Here is a 21,171-nt window from a genome sequence, read left to right as displayed (position 1 = left end):
TCAAAGATAATCATGGGGACCTTTCATAGGGACTGTAGATTTTTTTTTTTAGGCTGAATTAGAGGTTGATGTGATAATCATCAGACCTGCAGACAGAAGCCTTCTCAGGTATCTCTAGTTTTGCTTGAAAATGTTGGTAAGCTATTATCTTCTCTCTAAAGTCTGGTGACTGAGAGTGGTATCCCAGTTTGGCAAACAAAGTGGCAGGCTATCTTAGGCTTACAGTTTGGCAGTCCTGGAAAAGTGGTTGTGAAATTAAATCCTGTAAGTTTTTTCTGCAGTTTTTATGGTTCGGTTTTTTTTAACGGATCCATTGTGAAATCATGAATAAGACTGACATAGTTCTACAGTGAAGACAAAGAGAATTGGCTTCCAGTAATGTTTTGATTGGACAGGTTTTTAGCTCTTTATTAGATGCAATCAGATTAGACACATTATACCTTTATTTAAGAAGGTTCTCATCAATGTTTTTTTCAAGGCTTTTTTCAATAATTTTTTTCAGTGGCATGAGACACAAAGAGAATGAAGGGGATATCTCAGTGATACATGTAGGAAAAATTAAGCAAAAAGTCCAACCTGCTGTCTCCAAGCTCTGGTCTTTCATCCCTTAGAACCTGCATTTGATGTTAAAAATGAAATTTTGAGAATAATTTTAGATGCTTATATAAATTATTAGAATATAAACTACAAGAGATTTCTTTCAATATCTCAAACATAGTTTTCTGTGGGAGGAATTACCTCGATACACACATTTCAAAATTTTAGCAATTAGATCTCATCTAATTTTGGGGCAAGTCCTCATCTAGCCTCATTCCTCTTGTAGTATTCTATGATCAGCAAATAACAGTATGCTTTAATTAGTCTGGGGGAGATATTCCAAGAGTTAATTAAAGTTTGATGCAAATTTGTCATTAAGTGATTTATCATCCTTTGGCTGCAAAGATGTCTCCTTTCTGGTGCAAAGAGCCAGATGTGAAATTCTCATGTGCTCCTACAGCCCAATCAACCTCCCTTCAAGTTCACTGGGTCTCTCTTCTGGGTTCAGTCAGAGCCCATCAGATTCCTGGTGGGATGCTTTGGAGCAACTCAATGTAAAGAATGTGTAACCAGGCGGCTCTGCTCCTTGGCAGACCTTCAATATTTGATAAAGGAAAAGAATGTTTCTTTCCACTTGCTCAAATATTGCCAGCAATAGCAAATGCTGAGGTGAAGATAATGTACCTTTAGGTGTCAGGAGAATATTATCTCAAAAAACAGACAAAAAAAAATAAAGAAAGAGGGGAGGGATAGAAGGCTTGGTGCAATTAAAAGGAGTTTAGGAACTTCACTGAGAAGGTTGTTGAAGTTACTTGACGTTACTGTTACTTTATTGATGTTTTGTCATCAGGTGCTGAATCAGTCCTATCTGATAATCTTCTAGGGGTTATGAACTTGTGATTGGAGTAGGTGGTAAACAGAGCTTGTCTAGACTGGCAGGATACATCTGTTCCCTGGAGGTTTTCCAAATTACACAGAAGAAACCAGTGCCTCAGGGTAAACTAATAGATATTATTTTAGTGTGTTGAGTTCACCACTTCAAGAATGTGTTTTGTTGTTGCACAAGCTTGATAAAATCACAGGCAAAACAGTGGAATTTACACTGACAACTCCTATGGTTCCTGTGGTTTCCAGCTGTATTTCTTTTCTTTATTTTTGAAAACTGGTGGTCAAAATATATTTTACTGTCTGTCCCCTTATATGCCTCACAGAATTTTAGGAGTTTCTCCACTTTTTCCAAGGCAGCTGCTTCACGTATTATAAAGATGTGGTTGGAATTCTGGTGTTTATAGTTAGTGACAGTATAAAATTTTGTGTGTCATTGAACATATATTGGTTTAGGGGTATAAAGTTGAAGTGGGTGAACATAGGAAAAAATTTTGTCCTTGTTGTGAGTCCTTTAGTCACCTAAACTGTCTATATGCAGAGATTAGGAATGTAATGTAATGTATAAGATGTTCTTATCAGGTTTACTTGCAAGGCTGAGCCCTGTGTGAGCAAACAGCGAAGGAGGGAACACTTTCAGTTTCACTCTGTGTGGATGAGCAATATTTCTGAATCTCAGATGTGGCTGAATAAGGATCTGATTGTGGCCAAATTTGGTGGATGCCAGTCCCCAAAAAGCCCTTCTGTCTCCTTGGTCCAGGGCCAAACTACCACGGCGTGTGTAGCTCAAGGCTTTCTCAGTCTCTGGTTTTCAGGGGAAGGTAGGTGCTGTTCTGCTTTGGGAAAGGCAGTGTGCTCTTCAGTGTGTTCATGGTGTCTAACTTCTTGTGCCCTTCTTCCCTGCTCAAATGAGGTGCACTGGTAAAATGTGGGTTTAAGTGGTCATTTCCTCCTTGCTGTTTCCAAGCAGGAAAATTTCTAAGCCCCTGTTAAAAAGCCTGAAGATTTGCTTTGCTAGGTTTTGTGACAGTTTGATCATAACAGCCAGCATTGACCTTATTCTGTATTTCAAATGTGGTTGGACTCAAATGCAACTGATGTGAGATGGTTTCTTTCTGGAAACCCAAGCCAAAAAGTATCCCATGTTTGTACCACCTGGTCCCATACCATATCTCCCTCAGAGCAACAGTGCACACCTCAGATTTGTTGGGGTTTTTTGCAGATAAGAAAGCTTTCCTAAATAGATTCACTAACAAAAAAAAAAAAAAAAAAAAAAAAAAAAAAAAAAAAAAACACCAAAACACCAGAATTCAGAATTTAAAATGAATCTGATTCTTCAATGCCATTCCCACACATTCAGAATTTAAAATGGATCTGATTCTTCAATGCCATTCCCACACATTTTTTGGTATGGTAATGGCTGTTCTTGATGTGAGCTTTCATGGCTGCAATATCCCTTTTCAGTACATTCATGGGGAGTTTTCTTCAATCTTTACCACCAGGTGATGTCAAAACTTTTCTCCCCTGTCTGATACAGGGGAGAAACCAGCTAACTGCATTTCACTTTGGATGTTATTCAGCACATTAGTGATATGTAAATAAACTGAAAAAAGTGAAGAGAAGTCAACAATGTGTTGCCACCACAAACATGTATTTCACACTTTTTCTGTATCAACATTTTAACAGAACATGAGTGATTGCCTCCTTTCCTTACAGGTAGATCTTGCCAGTTTGTACATCAGGACGGGTGCCAAGAACATGCCCACAGTGTTTTTGCTGACAGATGCCCAAGTTCCAGATGAATGCTTTCTTGTGCTGATTAATGACTTGTTGGCATCAGGTGATTAAACCAACAAATTTCTTGAAAGATCTTTTCCAATGACAAATGATCTGTGTTTTCCTTGAACTTTAAAAGAGATTATTTCTCTTTCAGGTATTTGTAGGGGGAGATTTTAGAGAGGCCATATCAAGCCATCCAACCTGAGCATTAAGTCAAATTTGGTTAAGAAAGCATTGCCTGTTAGGAGACAAATTGCTAAGGCTTGTCATGTAAAACTGTATTGACTTGGGGGGAAATGAAAACGTTCCTTTGACTTAATGTTATGTTTGCTTTGGTGTGATTTCACTAACTTCAAGCAATGTCACCATGACTGTACAAGTGTAGCACTTAGCAATGAAGCTTCACCTATATTTTGAAGATTAGAGAATCTGGAATCTGTATGTGGGGGTCTGGGGATAAGATGGAAGAAAAAAATGCATCTCTGGACAGCTGGAGTGCATCTTGAAAGATTTTTTGTAAAGTCATATTTACTTTTGCAACCAGACTAGTGAACAATTTAAACAGCCTGTGGAAAAAATGAACCACAATTCTGTTCTGAGGGGAACATAATTTAGAAGAGTGATTCCTATCAGGGAAAATTCAAAACAAAGTTGGTTCCTAGCCCATTAAAAGTAATAGTCCTTTTAGGCAAAAAGACATAAGGATAAGGAGGAGACTGTTTTGTTACTAGATATATGTAACATCATACTGTAGTTCTGGTTATGTGCTTAAACCCAGGTGGGCTAAATACCATGTAGAAGATTATGTGTCACGTGCTACCTACACCTTTGTCTTTTCACAGGAGGGGCTCCAGACCTGTTCAGTTCATCACTGCATCCTGCAGTGATGAAGACATGAAGGTCACAACTGCAGCAGTTAGAGAAGAAGTCTGAGCCCTGGGCCTGATGGACATCAGCAAACACTCCTGGAGGTGATTCCTGAGGCTGTGGCTGCAGTAAGAAAGTAAGGCATATTTCAGGGGCAAGAAACAGTGATGAGCTGATCAAAATAGCAACATATTTCAGTTATCTCATAACTCAGCATATGTTGGCATACTTTTCTTGAAAATTTACTTGCTGATGTGTGGCACCAAATTTGCCTCTCCCGTGTTACCCCTGTAATAACCTGCCTGTGTGGAGGTTGGTGTACAGCAAGTTTTGCTTCTAGATCTGGCTGTTGACTTCCTGCCTGTTCACAGGAAAGTCACACAGCTGCTGTGTGTCTCAGTTTCATGTCTTATGATATAATGAGGCACTTCAGAAGGAGCTCATGAGGAGTCTGTGGTGCTTTTAATGCAATTGTAAACCCTGTTCACAGGAAAGTCACACAGCTTCTCTGTGTCTCAGTTTCATGTCTTATGACATAATGAGGCACTTCAGAGAGAAGGAGCTCATGAGGAGTCTGTGGTGCTTTTAATGCAATTGTAAATACTCTTCCTGCTTATACACGTAGTAATTCTGTACATCTACTCAACTCTCAAACTTTTGCACAAATGATTGTAATTTCACAGAAAATGTTAGTTTTTTCTACTTTTACTATGTCATATAAAACTGAAAAATTAAAGTACATATGTAGGTGTTTTCAGATTTAAAACTGTTTAGCAATACACATAATATGATACCATAATTGCAACAAGTGTCTCACCTAAACTCTGTTTTAGAGAGGTTGTTTTGAAGGGAAACTGGAGCTCCCTCCTGAGAGCTGGAGAGCAGTAGCTGGGAAAACTGGTTTTGCAGTGGCATCTTTAGAAACTTTCAGGTCGTGTAGGCTTCAATTCACTCATCATCTGAAACATCTCTGTAGCTGATAAGAAAATGAGAAGTCTGAAAATGATTAACCCTTAAGAATGAGAATGTTTTGAAAGGGATATCTGCCTCATACATTTTGTATTAAAGTGATCTCCTTGACTGGGGATTAGAAGAGCCTTCCCATAGCAGATTATTCCACAATGATCTTCTATGCGGGCTCTGTTTCTCAATCTTCTGAGGTGTTTAACCACCACTGTTCTAATGAGCATTCTGATTTGACTATGAGATTTTACCAAGCTCTTATACTTTTTAACATACCACTTTCTCTTTTTCCCCTCCTCCTCTTCCCTTTTTTCAATCCTGCTTAGGTTTTGCTGAAGTTCCCTCCTAACTCTAATTTTGTTACTATTACTTCTTCATTCCACAAATTTATTTTGCAACTTAAAGGCCAATGGAGACTTGTATACAATCTAGCGTGACATCTTCTGTATAATTTTCTATTTTACAGACTTCAATGACATGTTCAATAGTGGTGCTTACCTTCTGCATTTTTATTTCTGACAGTGCTATTTGCCTCTGTTTCATTACCATTGCATTTATATATTTTTATAAGGACGGGGGAAAGTTACTTCTAATACCTTTCTTCATTTTCTCCTTTCACATTTTTACCCTTTATGTTTTCCTTATTCCCACAGTAATTTCTTATATTTTTTCTTTTCTTTCCTTTTTTTTCTTTTCTTTTTAAGGGCTTTTTGAAAGCCAGCTTTCAAACTCCTTTCACCTTGCAACAATTTCATCAGACCCCTACTGTGCAAATTAGCACTTCTGGAGGCAAGAACAGGAGATACCTATTCATGTTGCAGGGGAGCAAAGTAGTGACATTATAGTAGTGAAGCAGACATAAATTTCATGAGTTAACACACTGCTAGATATCCATATGAAATTTTAGTTAGTGCAGGGTGACCTATCACCTCCTCATTTCCCTAGATTTGAAGAATAAAAGACTAATATAATGAGAAAGAGAACAAAAGGGTGGATTCAAACAGCTTCATGTTAAAGCTCAGTGAAGTGATATAGTCTAATTTTTCCATTTCATTTTAGAAAAATCAACATCCTATCGTAAGCCACATTTTCCCTTGAGCTCACTTATAATCTTACATCCTGCAGTTCTGTTTATGATGAGGAGTCCGTAGCTCAGGAACCAAAACTACACAGTGCTGTTCTTTGAATCTCTTTGGTTTTGTGTTGGTTTTTGTTTTGCTTCTTTTCAATCTGGATGTTACAATCAATTCTGCTCTCAATGTACTGAGAACACACCATGTAGGTGCAAATTTGAGTTGAAATTATGTCAGGTGAAGACAATGGGCCGCACCATTATAAAATATTGGTCCACAACTGAAGGGTATCTGATAGGCACCTGAGAATTTCAAAAACTTTCATAGCAAATGGTGACATAAATCCTAAAGGAAGAATTATGCTCAAACAAACAAAGTTGATGAATACTGTAGATGTTAATGTGCTAATAGGTCTAAGGCACACACAAGATGAGGCATTTCGGAAGCTCAGTGATTTGCTTGGGTTCTAGAATTTTTTCAATATCCTAAATCTCTGTGCAGTAATCACTCTTAAATACTCTGCATATCACCAAAATTTCTTGGAAAAGTAAAGGCCAGAAGAAACAATTGTTTCTCGAAAGCATGAATATGATGAGATCAGTCAGTCTTGCTGTCTCTGGAGCTGCATCTGATTTTACTTTACTTTACATTACTTGTATGGTCATGGTAACCCTTCAGCTCTTCCCCAAAAATGTGAACACCATGCCTGAATACCTTGCAGCCTTCATGCCCTACACAAGCATACCCTTAAATGAACTCTTTCCAGTAAGTATGCTCTTTGCAGCATTTCATCTTTGCATGTTTTCCAGGTTCTCACTTCAGTCTCCTCAGTGCTCTTAAACATTACTATATATTCCAAAGTCAGACATGTTAAGTGATTTTTCTTTTGAATTGAATCTCTGTTATTCAGTCCATGTGCAGCCAGTTTTCTTCATGAGCTGCTGATGGGTTCTTCAAATACTTGCTCCTTCATCCTCGAGCAAGTTTCTTCATAGTGTATTTTCCTCGTGTAATGTTTACAGTCCCTCAGTGGTTGTTGTCCCAGTCCCAGCATTAAGAACTAAATTTTCTGGTTTTAGGGGAATGTCATTTCTCCAGTTTCCTTCCAGCTTGGCACGACTACTTTAGTCATCACATCCCTATAATGGTCACCTCTTTCTATAGTCCTGTCAGGATTTAGCTGGCTCCCCATTTTCTATAGTATTTACAGTACAGTAATTTCATGCTTCAACCAAGTCAAACATAGGCAGAGTGGGTGTCCTGCATTGCCACAGGCAATCTCATCCATATTTTTATGATTACTTTTCTTCTAAATTATTCTCTTTCATTTCCAAATCCTCTTTCATTAGGACACATTAGACTTTTCCTTGTGGTTTGTCTTGCTACTGACAGAACATCTATTTTTATTTGTGAATCTGAGAGGAACTTGTGAAGCCCCATCAGAGCTCAGTTTTGGCCAGCTGTCATGGTTTTTCCTTTGAGGGCATAAATACACATCTATCTGCTCGAGTGCTTAAATCTCAGCCAAAAAGAACTATGTTTTTAGGGTTTATGGTTCTATGTTAAACTAATGCTGACCCCAGATTTGTTTTGGATTTTGGTTTGGGTTTATTTTTTGTTTGTTTTGTTTGATTCAGTAGGGAGTAGCTATCGAGGATTTCTAAGTTCTGTAGCACAGAAAACATCTGTTTCTTCTGTTGGCAGGCTCCTACAGAGTTCCTGTTTCTGTATGAATAGCTCCAGGGTTTTCTGATTTGGATGTCAGCCATCTCTTCTTGAGCACTCAGAGAGCTGACTTTTAAGGTTACATCTGTATTAGTAAAATTATGAAGGGCATTTTGTGGTCCTGGGGACTAGTAGCATGAAAAGGCTGGTATCCATATGGCTTAGCTTTTCCCATGCTCTACTGACAAAATGATGGTGGTAGCATAGAGCTGGTCAGCACTAATTCCTGGTCTGTGCAGCTCCTGATTCTTGCAACAGCATTGCTTAGTTTCATATGGGAAAACAATGAGAGTACACTAACAGTTAAATAGGATGGGCCCCGTCAGACCAGTGGCCAAGTATGTGCCAAGGTGCTGTATAGTTTTCTGTCTTGCTCTGTTTGAAGCACTTAGTGAACCTAGAGGGCCTGCATATTTGAGATGAGCAGGAGGAGGCTAAGCCAAAAAAATGAAGTGTAAGATGCACATCTGTAGTGAGAGTGACATGTGTGAGGCTCAAATGCACTCTTGAGAAAACAGGGGAGTTGTGTTCTTAGGAGCAGTGAATGCTACACGGAAGTTGATACTGATTTCACAAGATAACAGTGCTTTTTTCCACAATGATCGTCTTCATTACTCCATTGTATGTTTAAATCTCAAAAACCCTCAAAGAAAAGGATGTGTCTATCTTTGAAAACTTACCACATCTTTCTATTTCTAGATTAAATACCTTCACTGTGATATTTATATCCTGGTTGTCTTGCAAGACATTCACCATTTTTTACATGGAGAATTTCTTATTCTTTGGTGTTTTTTCCCTCTGTCAAATTAAACTGTGATGTATGGCTTGGACAAAAGATAAATGTTTTCAAAATAAGACCCTCTTGCTTATGCAAAGATTGTACAAAATGTAGTCAGTAATAATTACTCAATTTTCCTCACAGCTCTCTTGCTAGCAGATCACACAGCATCTTCATTATTCTGTGTGCAAAGCAAGCAGTGCACAAGATCCTTTGTAGTATAGGGAATTCACTGGGGAGAATGCAAATGAACCCTGAAAACATGCCATATCAAATCTATTCCTGGTGTGAATTTGCCAAACTTCACTAAAACTAAAGGAGAAAGGAGGGTTATGCTGCGGTCAGGATCTGGTTACATTCTTTTTGTGACTACCTTTTCAAGTATATGCTGTATCCTATATTTTTGTTCACAAAAAGTAATTAACTAATAGATAGTTATCTAATTAGGGTATTATATTATATCCAGGGCTGTGCTGGCATTTCCTGCCTAACAATACAGTATAATAGAAATCTCTTAGCTATGTGTTTTAAGGAAAAATAATGGAATTTTGAATAGTATGTCACAGTTTAAGCTCTAGGGCCAGATATTCCAAGTAATTTATTAAATGATTGAGAAATTGTTCTTCTACACTTCATCCTGTCAAATAAACAACAAAGTTTTTGTATAAGTAATTCATTTTACTATTACTACATTTTTATTGGATTTGATAATTTCTCTTCATTCCCTGTAAGGTTTCTAGAATCCAGTTTTGAAAAATTCATCTATTTTCTCTCTTCTTAGCCTTTTTAATAGTTTAATTCAATTGTTACCTACTACTTTGTAAACCTGCACTTGTAAAATTGTATTTGCATATTTGAATACATCTGCCAAGGGCAAGGAGAAAACAGAAGAGTTCTGGGTATCACTTAGTGAACCTAGAATTTAGGTGCTAGAGTAAGGTTTAAAGCAATCCTAAAAGCCCAGTATTGCCTTCTCAGGGATCTGCAGTTCATATAAACTAATGAAGCTCCTTATATATGCAAGTAATTCTTCTAAATCACTACTAACAAATTACATTGGATAGGGAAAGTATCCTCTCCCCTGAAGTTCAGTGTAAGATTGATATAAATAGTAATCATTCCATACAAACAATTTTTCAATAGTCAGGGAGATTAAAGTATTACTTAGGATATAAGACTAAAGAAAACACTAAATTCTGATTTTTTATTTTTTTTTTGGCAAACGGCCTAAGACTTTGACTTGAACTCTTCTTACAGTCCAGTACTTATAGAGTTAAGTCCAAATATGAGCAGTGTGAGGAGCGTAGGAGGGTGTAGCAGATGAAACTCAAGCAAGTCTGTGTATGGTTTGCAGCTTTGGAGGTGTGATAGATTCAGTTTGGCACCACTGCTACAGCAAGGACACTTTCAGCAGCACATCAAAGCAGGGACAGGGCTCTCCAGGCTCTCCATTGCTGCTGCCATAGCAGGGATTGTGTGCAGGTCTGAGAAGGTGGCCACTAGGGAAATGAAGAGGAGAAAATTTGGTTCCCCAGGCTTCAACAGTGCTCACCAAGAGTTTTGGTATTACAACTGAGAATAGAATTTTTTCAGAAAATGAGGTGATATGGGCAAGAAACATTTAACTGAAGGATACATAGTGTAACCAAGAACCAAATTCAGAAAACTCAATAATGTTCAAGAGTCGTGAAACAGACCTAGCAGATTCTTCCCCTACATTTTCACTTCTTCTCTGATTCAGAGTTTTGTGGTAGAGACCATTTATTCTTGTATCTTTTTGGTTGTTTCTTCCGTGTGTGCCCATCTCTATCATGAGCAGTAAATTCCAAGACCTTTCTGTGTCTGTGTACAGTTTCAGTATAATTTTCACCACTTGGCTGGAATTCTACTTGGGCATTTCTGCCATTTCCTTCTTCAAACAGTCAACGTAGATTATTTCCTCTGTACCTTAAGCCCATTTTTGTAACATTCCTGGACAACTTGGGTATTCTTTGTTTGACTTTGTTCTACTATCTAAGTTATTTGCATGAATTCCTGTATTGTGTTTTCTAGTGCAGATATGTATTTTTAGAAACTATGAGATAGTGGCAATTGTTTTCCATCTTCCATTTTATCTTCTTTCCAGATACCATTGAACCATTTTCTATTGTTACTATCTCCACATCACTTTATCTCTTCTGGCTGCTTTAAAACTCAGTGAAATATTGAGCCAGGTCGACCTCTTCCTTTCATAGCTTCTTTTTTTTACTTCTTTTCTTTCAATTTTCTGATCTTCTTCCTTTTTTACCCATTTTTTTCTTATAGGAATGTCAATTCCCAATTAGCCTAAAGGAAGAATAAACTTGTCCCTTTCCTGGCATGCCTGATGGCTCTCCTGGCTCTTGTGGCTGTTGGACAAGTTATAAAGTCTTCTGAAACCTTTTGGATGTTTTCTATTGGAATTAACAACATCAATTATATATAGTTTGAGAAGCCCTGTACCATAAAAATAGCTCCTTTAGTAAGAAGCATAGAGAAGAGACTCCATTCCTGTCTTAACAGCCTGATGTCTGTCATTTTACCAATTAACCAAGAGCACATACAGTGGCCAAAGCATGTGCTAGCTGCACTAAATGTGTTCACAGAATCAGCTGAGACCTAGAATAAACCTTCATTCTCAAATGCAAGCTTCTTTCTGTAGACCTGGTCAAGACCCAGTCATAGTTTTATTTTCCCTTGAATATTTTGGCCTACCCTTTTTGTACATCTCTTTCCACTTTTATTAAGAATGATCCCTTAAAATTCCCATGCAAGCTAAGATCCAAATCTCCTTTTCTTCCTACTCTTTTAGAGGGGTTGCACTGCACATAAAGGGGCTTGAATAGATTTAGAAGTTCAATAATAGGGTTTCTGTCACCATGACCAGCTGAATGTGCCCCTTTTGGCTGTCTGCATGCCAGCCAGTCCCTGTGCCTGCCTTATCATCTATAGCTATCAAACTGAGAAACTGATACCAACATGGAGAGAGTGGAAGGAAGCAAAAGTGACATGTCTGTTCAAGGGAAAAGGAGCAAAACGTATTTGCCCAAGGTTGCTGACAAAGTTTATTGGCTGCCAAATTTGGCTGGGAGCCTCAGCTGTGTTCTGGCTGGTGCTAGACCATGGTTCATTGCACGTCTCTCTTTGAGAGCCTCAACTTGCCCTGTGATTCTTTTCTCTCCCTGTTCCCTCCCTCCCCTGTGCAGATTGTCCTGTCCCGTCAGTGCCATGCTGTGAGCGCTGCAGATTGTCCTGTGTTCCTGTCCCGTCAGTGCCATGCTGTGAGCGTGAGCTATTGCCTGGCTTCCTCAGTGGCCGTGGGAAACCCTTCCCTTCAGCAGCAGGAGGTTCATTGAGGGAGTTGAGGGGGTTGAGATACAGTTTCAAGCTCGTCACTTTCCTAAGAAAGCAATGGAGATCACTGAAAGATTGATAACTGAATAAGCTGGGAAAAAAACAACACTTTTTTTACTCCTTGCTGCATACTTACTGCCTTTGGTGTTGTTCAAGTTCATCCCTGCTAAAAGTTGAATTTTAGTCGTGTGTCACTGCCTGATTCCTTCAAGAGATTTCAGGGAGCTGTCTAGCACAGGCAGAGAAGTGAGGGAAAGAGAAGCACATAATTCATAACACTGTCTTTGCAGAGTCCTTTTGTCCAAGTCTTTTTAGGATCTTATAGACACAGTTCTTTTAGCCCTTTCCAATGCAGTTAAACATATTCGCTATAGCAGTAGCAAGTAAGGCTGAAATATTGCTGTGCACAGTCCAGGTGAACCAAAGACTTCTCCATCTATTCAGCAATTAGACAGGTAGAAGTTTGCCCTGGAAAAGCAATCCATGGCACCACATGGCAAATGCATTTTAGCACTTTAATATCTGGGCAATTATTCTCCTCTTGTTGCTGATTGATGCAGAGTGTGACATGTTTGTTTTCAGAAAAAAACCCAAACAAACAACATGCATTAGTGAGGTTCTCTTCAGGTGAAAGGAATATTCTCAGATTCTTCTAAGAGTTTTAGCAAGCTGCCTCTGATGTTGTTCCTAGCATGGCACAACATGCAGCAATTTCCATGCTGGCAGCAAGACTGCTGGAATTATTCAGGTAGACCTGGAAAATGCTTACTTTCCTTCAGAGACTTCAATTTCAGAAGTTTCACTCTGGAGTGCTGTTGTATTTGAGACCATTTATTTGTATAGGGGGGTTTTATTCGGGTAAGACTGAGGATTTCAGGAATTCCCAAGGAAGTGCCGTCGGGTTTTAGTTGAGTGCTGCACCAGGCAACTCTGCATTTGCAGTGTTTCCCCTCCTTTCAGACCCATACAAAACACAGCAATAGTCGTGAAATGACGGTGAAGGAGAGGGCGAGGGATGCCTGGCGCTGCTTCCAGGGGGCCGGCGGGCGCTCCCCCTCCTGGGGCCGCAGGGCCGTGCAGACCCACCCGCTCCAGGCTCCGGGAATGCCGCTCCTGTGGCGCTCCGGCGGCACACGGATGCCTCCTGTAGGACTGCAGGGGAGGGAGAGATGCTTGCAAGTAAGCCTGGCATTTGTGTGTTCCATCAGCTGCTCCTGCTTTATTTTAACAGACTTCTAGTGTCATCAGGATAGGTATTTGTTGTCTGGTGAGCTTGGGGGGGGGAATATCCAATTACATTAATTTTTAATGTGATGCCAACTTCTTATTTGAAAGAAACATATATGATTGCATGGAGAAAAGATATATTTTTTTTTTTTAATTTAAGCATTATGTTCCTCAATAATTCTTTACTTTTTAGATAATTAATAAAGATTTCTCTGATCTTAGCAACTGTTAATGAGTTTCTGCTTTCACTTTGGTGTTAACTGCTCCTGGTAAGTATCTTTCTTGTTTGATCCCAGCAAGAGAAATAAATGTCAACTAACAGAATAACATGACACTTTATTGACAGGGAATTAAGGGGTTTGTGTCATCAATGTACGTAAAGCAGTACCGGGTTTATGAGTCACGTACAGCCGATGGGGAGACCAAAAACAAAGAGCAGAATGCAAAAAATAATAGGATGAGGCAGGGCAAAGGTTTTAAAGTGATGAGGAAAAGGTACTCAGAACAGAGTCATTGAGGTAACAGAGAAGCTAAGTCAGTGTTATGGGCGGGGAGAGAAAGGGAGACAGGAAGAAAAAGCAAAACCGAACCAGAATGGTAGGAGAGGTGTAAAGCAAAGGGTCTGAGGAGGAGCAAAAGGAAAGTCAAGGGAGGATGACCAAGTTAGTAAAGGGAGGGGCAATGGAACAATTGCAGAGATGTATTAGGATATCAAAACAATGAGAGGGGCTGGGTGGAAAAGGACCACCCTGAAGAAGAGGGAATCTTAGAGTCTGCCATCCCCTCTCCATCGAAGATTTATAGGAGGTGGTGTCCCCTCCTTCTCTCTAGTGCTGGTATGTTAATGTGTCATTTTGCTTGCTCCATTTTAGATACTTCAGGAGAGTCCTTCGTTTGTTCTTGACACAGAAATCTTGTTAGCTAGTGCTCACCTGTGTCTGGTTCGTGCTGTTCCTTGTCATTGATCAGCAGTGTGAGGTATGCTACTGAGTGATTATTTGGACATAATTGACACTTAGCTCCTAATTGTCTTTTTCACACTTTCAAAAAAAATTGAGCAATAGTAGTTGATAAAGGATTTTTTGTTTAATGCTGTATAACAATATTACAGGTTAATTTTAGTTAGGGTAGCTTGAAATTAAGCTAATGGGTTTTTTTCTCTTAAAAGTTCAATACAAATATGGCATAATATTTATATTGCTTTAATTAAAAATGTTTAAATGGTGAAGGAAAACCATAAAAAGCTCCCAGTGATGGTGGGAACTGAGAAAGAAATTTTGGGGGGGGTTTAGCTTGGAGATTTTTTCCCTCTATCTCTTTGTTTCCAAAAAACAATTGCCCTTCTGGAAGATGCAGTTTATCCATGAAAAGAGGTGGGTCAGGTTGAGCTCAGCAGGGAGATGGTGAGCTGCACAGTCAGTATGTTCTAGGAAAGGTGCTGCTGTGAACATCCTTTTTACCCTGTGTGAAAGTGTCTGCACACAAAGAACAGTGATCCCCCCTGATCGTGGTGTCTGTTGGAAGCAGGCATTGCAAGACCCTTTTCACCTGGGAGGACATGGGCCAAATGTGTGGGTTAAGGACAAGAAACAGTGAGTTCAGAGGTATTTGAAGGGAAATGAAAAGTATCAGAAATCTAATCAATTCTGATGCCTTTGATTTCTTGGGGGAGAGGAGAGGAAAAGAGCCCTCTTCTGTTTCAGTACTGAAATTGCTAAGCTTCGTTTTAAAAGAGCACAAGAAAAGAACAGGGTGTAGCAGCTCTGAAATCCATGTAGTGAGCTTCACGAACTTACAAAGGTGCTTTTATACCTCATTTGATATAAGATCTGGTCGACAGTATTTTAAAATAATCTGTGTCCAAATTCAGCGTGACAGGCATCCTCCCTTTCTTACTTTCATCTGGTGTCACGTATCACTCAGTGCAGAATAAAAGGATCAGGATTCTTAATTCACCTCTTTGAAAATAACAACCATGTACATCTCTATGATCTTTGAGTATTTTATTGTTGCTGTCTTTTATGCTGCTTTTCTGCTGCTCAACACCAAACAGCACCCACTGTTAAGCATACCAAGGATAAATTAAATATGCACTCAGTTCATCATACTCCAAGATATTTCACAATGTTCAGTGTGACAGAGGCCACCTGGAGTAATATTTTGCTTTCTCTCCTTGCCTCTAAAACTACCCCCTGTCCACCCACTCATGCTTCCCAGTTACCTTTTCCTTCTAGCAAACACTGGCCTTTTCTTCCCTCAGTTTTGATAATTGCCTGCAACATGTGTTAATTTTCAGTGATATTGGTCTTTTTTATTCTTTGTTTGGCATGTTTCAGCTAGCTCAACCTAACTGTAAAGATATTAGATTTTATATTTGATAGTAATGACTATTTTGCATCTTGAGAAAAGATAGAGGGAGGACGCAGGCAAGATCCCTGTATAAATTACCCATAACTTGCCTCTTTTTTTATGTTTAAAGTCAATCAGCTAAGGCCTAGAGTGGAGAGATTGTATAGACTGAACTTACTTCACCCTCATATTTTCTTTCAAAATGTATATAGGTTTAATGCTCAGTTGTCTTTAGCACTAATGAATGGTTTTGATTTGTACCAGCCTAATCTTCATTTTTGGCTTCAAGCTACTTTATGTTTTCTAGTGAACTGCTGTTAAATCAGATTTTGTTACTGTATCAACTCTTTTTTGTTTGCTTTTTTTTTCCCCTGTAAAGAAGGCTAAATTAGCAATAATTTCCTTTGCCTACAACCCTGAATGGGCATATATTGAAAAGTACAATGTAGTATTAAAAAAAAATCCTGGAGATAAATGAATGGCAGAATAAATAATTTATGCTAATGAAATTACTGCAATTAGTAGTTCCACAATGACCCTTTTAAAAGCCACAGCTGTTAATGTCAGGAAGTGCTGTCACCGCTGACCTTATCATAAGAGAAAGTGACAAATTGAAAATGCAGGGAAGACCAATCCTCAAAGAGGTCTGTTCGGGAACGATTAGTGTTTTCTGAAAACCAGTGTGAATTACAGCCAGCTGCTCTCTGGCTCGGCGTGTCTCCCATGCTGTGCCATTTTGTTAAGCTCCATAACAATAGTTATTTTGCCCCATTGAGACAAGTTGTCTCGGGCCACTTCCAGCTCTACCGGAACCCACTCCGTCCCTCGCTGATTTACAAATGAAACTGTTGTTAGAGGGCTTTTCAGGGCTGCTGAGGAGAGACCTCTCATAAGGATCATGTGTGAGGAGGCTGTCTTTCACCGGGAAGAGCTGTACTGCAGGGTGCGAGTGTGTCGCAAACAATGAAAAAAGGAGAAAAGCGCTGAAATGCATTTCGGTTGGAAGCTAAATGCTGCTCAAATCTGCATAAAATGTCTGTTCCTGCTGACTAGCCTTCCTTTTACAAACGATTTTTTAAAAGATGAATTTGTGCTACTTTGCTTCCACTAATGATGTTCTGGTTTTTCCTGTTTGCAAAGCAATTTGCCTCTGCTTTCCCTAAATGCAAATCGTTCTTTATTTAGTTCTTGCTTTAATTTCTGTTTTTCTGATCATAGGTGAAATAAGTATTCTTCTAAACTAGCTCTGAAAAGGCACAAGGAAATAATGAGTTTTCTTACTGAGAAAAATGGCAAGCCTTTCTGCAACAACCTGATTGTAATATTAATGATGTAGGCTTAAAACATTTGACTGCATCAACAGCCACTCATGAGCAATTTTCCCAAAGTTCCCTAAGCATTATTGACAATGCTTTGGTAAATTACGTGTGACTTTCCTAAGAGTTGGTGTAGCTCATTTAATTCATATTAATTGATTTTTAGGCTTCCCTTGATTAATTGAACTGGGTTCGTCTTGTAGAGAATGCAATAAATAATCATTAAAATGAGGGAGATGTGACTCCACAAATGATAAAGTTTAAGTGTGCTAGAAGTCATGGAGGACAAAATGAAAGTTAGTTACAGTGATGGAATTAAATGGGTTTCCTTAGTATTTCCCTTTTAATTTTGCATATATTACTCTTGCTTAGACATGTATATGATTTTTATTCTATTAGTATATGTGGATAGGGTCCCTTGAAACAAACAAAAAATATTTCTGGAGATTTCCTATTTCTTGTTTAGCCTGAGAAAGTGTACTCTAATTCAAAGGACTGGAGTGATATCTTCTATTTGCTAGTTCAGTTTTCCACAAATTTAGAAATTGGACCTTTGAACTTTGATCCTGAACCCCTCTCCTTGCTGTCAGAGGTGAATCAAGACAGGCATTTTATCTCTTCATTTGCCTCAGAAACACATGACTTAATGACCATCTGGAGCTGTTTTAAATGTGCCTGGCCTGTTTTGATTTTTCCGTAGCATGTGAAGAGAAATTTCCGGCCTCCAGCTGCATTTTGGTCTCTGTGATGAGAGAGAAACCCCACGTGGTGCTGTGTGGGACCCAGCCCAGGGCCACAACAGTGCTCTGGGGTCCCTTCTGCAGTGTGCTGAGATTTCCCTGCAGCTGGAGTTATGGTTGGTGGTTTGATGCCTGGCTGGCACACAGGGAGGAGCCTCCACTCTCTGAACTGAGTGGATCTGAACTCCATGTAGTCATAACTACTTTTCTGCTTAATACCTCTTGAAGCTGATAGAAGGTAATTTTAGCACACAAATGTTGCTGATTTTCTGACATTTTTACGGTATCTAGAGGCTCAGCTTTAGGGGGAGAACTCCACAGTGGTCTAAATCCTGCCCTCGTTACAGTTTGTTAGTCTATCTTTCAGAAGCACAGATAAGCAGGGGTGGAACAACTTTGGAAATATAAATTGTGGTGTCCAGTTCTGTTCAAACTGAAGTTGATGGCAAAAATGCACTTCAAACAGGAATTTGATGATGTATGAAGTGTGTGAGGACCAGTGTGATTAGAGCAACCACTCTACTGTGTTTCTTTAACTTACAGAGGATTTCTCTTTGACAGGAGTTACAGAGATGAAGTAGAAAATCCATAGAATATTAACTGCACATAGCAGTATAGTGAGCTGGTTTAATCTCTGCTCCTAGTTTTTAGGAGTGTTTACTAAAAAATAATAAAGTATGTTGAAGCACTGAGCTTCTGTGGTGATGACTTGATGAATGCCAGTGCAAAATTAATTAATTTATATGCAAAACAGCTGGGGAAGGCTCATTTTGCTTTAGTGTTTTTTACATGATGACAGCATTGTATTTAGGGTAGATTGAAGGAGAGTTTTATAAATGAGCCATCCTTAGAAACATACATGGACATACTTAACTTTATATAGATATACTTAAGTTTGGAAGCATTTCTTTGTTCCTCTGTTTCCATTTGTTCTTTTTCCTTGGGTATGTACAGCCACTCATCCAGAACTGCATGGTTTATGGGGATTTTATGGCTTCTGCCCACACCAGTGTGAATGTCCTGAGTGCCAAGTACAATAGGCAGTACAATTGCACCACTCCAAAGAGTTTTCTGAAGCACACACACACCAAAAACATCAAGAGGCTATCATCACACATGGAACACTTGGTAAATGGCATGCAGAAGCTTTCTTCAGAAAGAGGGAAGCCAGCAGCTTTCCAGGTAAACTGTAACAACCTTTTTCATTAATTCTTTATAAATAATCTTTCTTTTATTGCAAATTCATCATAACCTTTTCATTAGACTGACTAGTTGTGGAGTGGCATTTTTGTGTTTCATTGACATTACCTGATTTTTGAAACTGAGGTGTTTGGGGGTTGTTTGTTTGTTTGTTTGTTTTGTGGGTTTTTTTGTTTGTTGTTGTTGTTTTTTAATATAAGCTCTTTGAGCTTTTTAGCTGCCTTTGGGAAGAGGGGACAATCCATTTAAGCAAGGACAAAGTCTGGAGGGAGGGGGAGCTACTGTAAAATGGTGGGAGGGAAGCAAGTGTCTCAGTAAAAGCTAAACCCAGGGAAAGAGAAGAGGCAGCTCCATACGTGTGAATTTTGAGGGGCAATGAAAGCAGGAGGAACATGTGTGAAGCCTTTCCATGAGGTGCTGTCACCTGCTTGTGAGGCCAGTGCCACTCAGCCCCAGTCAGTGCTTCTGCTTGCAGTCCATTGGTGGTTGACCAGCCCACAAAGACAAAAAGGAGGGGAAACTGCTTAGAAACCTTTACCCCATCCCACCCGTACACATGTTCCCTAATCCCCTTTGCAAATTTTGAAGACAAACCATAATCCAGCTATTTCTTTATTAAAAACTAAAATTCTGTGTGCTTTTTTGCAAATGAGATGCTCGGCTGCAGGCTTTGCATAACATTTCATCTTAATGCTGCTGCATTAGGTTAGTAATGGGAGCTGGTTGTCTTATTCCCACTTCGTCAGCTGAAGACCTTCTGAAAAATGGTCAACAGAAAAGAGTGGCTGTGTTTTTAAAGTCTGTTTTTAATAAAGTAGCCCCTGGTAGTAAATTATTAACATGTTCTTTTTTTCTCTGATTTCTAATTTGATGAGGACCAAATGGTAATTGGACAATTTCATGTGCTGCATGCTGTTCTGGCTGACAGACCCACAGCTCCAGGCACTGTCTAGCCAGACACTTGAATACTGAGCCATTTTTACCCTGCACTCTGGAGGTTTACAGAAGAATATGAAATGAAGCACTGTTTAGTATTTTTCTTAAAGAAAAAGACATAAAATCACCTGAAACAAACTGAAAAATAAATGAATTAAGAGATTTGGGATCTCTACAGTCATCTGTTAAAACTCAGTATTACAGCTTGGTCAAATAAAATGGTCAAATTTTGAAAAGATAAATTCAGTTTGTTTTGTAAGACTTCAGGAACCCACCAAATCAGGAGAGTCCTCAACACCTTCTGTATGATTAAAGTTTAAACCCGCTAATATTTGTCTTCCACTTTTTTTTATCAACCCTATCCAGATCAGATTACCAAGATCCCTCTGGTTAAAATATATCTTTATTATCTTCCAGACAAAATGATTGGTAGATTAGTAGAAAAACAAAAAAAAACCCTCAAACCATGCCAAACTCTCAGTTATTTGAAAAATTTTCTTTATATGTGATAAGATATTGTTGCTGGATATTTTCATATGACTTTCTCAGCTGGCAGGCAATGAATTGCCATTTCAGCACAACAACAGGTAGTTTTTGTTCAGCAGTCTCTGAGCGTGCCTCAGCCTTCCAGCAAAGCTCTGCTGGAATTATCTCAGAGGGATATTTTCCGTGGCATCCCTGTGCCTTTGTGCTGAGACACCCGAGTGCAGCCCCAGCCCCAGCAGCAGGACAGACATCTGAGCTTCTCCTGCGAGCTGAGGGCTCTGTGGTGGGTGCAATTAGGCTGCCATTATTAAATTATTTACATCCACAAAATTCTGTCAGGTACAAACGGAAAAAAAGATTAAAAAAAATGAAAAGACAATGCTTCTCGTCAGACCCACGAAACATGAATTTTGTTTTCAGTTCAGCTTTGGATCTCAGAACCATGCCTAATGTTCTGAATAATGCATTACCTTTTGCCCTGTAGGTAGAAGATCTAAAATCCAAACTTGCTACTCAAGAGGCAGAACTGCAACTGAAAAATCAAGATACTGAAGCTTTGATTGCTAAGATAGGGTTTCAAACTGAGAAACTGAGCCAAGAAAAGGCCATTGCAGATGCAGAGGAGCTAAAGGTCAGTCTAATTCTCCTATTTACTGATGTTGAGCTATATTTAACACAAAATAAACCTTTTTAGGAGAACAGTTTTTAACAACTTCCTCTCTAGGGAGCATAAAGTCTAAAGAATTATTATACTTACACGTGTAACAGCATTTCACACCGTGATTACCACTTGACCTTTCTTTACATTATGCCTTTTCCTAACCTTTTAGCTGTTTTAATGAGATGAAAGAACAATAAATACTGAACTCATTCAAGCATTTAATGGATGTGGATCTTGAGAATCAGACCTATTTGTAATACAGTAAAGGTCAAAGAGT

At 39.0% G+C, this 21,171-nt stretch overlaps 1 long non-coding RNA gene across 1 annotated transcript; it reads left to right on the top strand.

The window, feature by feature from the left end:
* Positions 1–3,138: 3,138 nt before the first annotated feature.
* On the top strand, positions 3,139–20,859 carry LOC120503999. The gene is made up of 3 exons (XR_005627899.1): positions 3,139–3,262; positions 4,044–4,204; positions 20,718–20,859. It is a non-coding gene; the product is annotated as an uncharacterized LOC120503999 (long non-coding RNA).
* The last annotated feature ends 312 nt before the right edge of the window (positions 20,860–21,171 follow it).

The sequence above is a fragment of the Passer montanus genome, unplaced genomic scaffold (genome assembly GCF_014805655.1).
Source record: "Passer montanus isolate IOZ18808 unplaced genomic scaffold, ASM1480565v1 scaffold10, whole genome shotgun sequence".
NCBI lineage: Eukaryota > Metazoa > Chordata > Aves > Passeriformes > Passeridae > Passer > Passer montanus.
The sequence above is the reverse complement of the archived record's forward strand: the minus strand, read 5'-3'. Positions and strand labels throughout refer to the sequence as shown.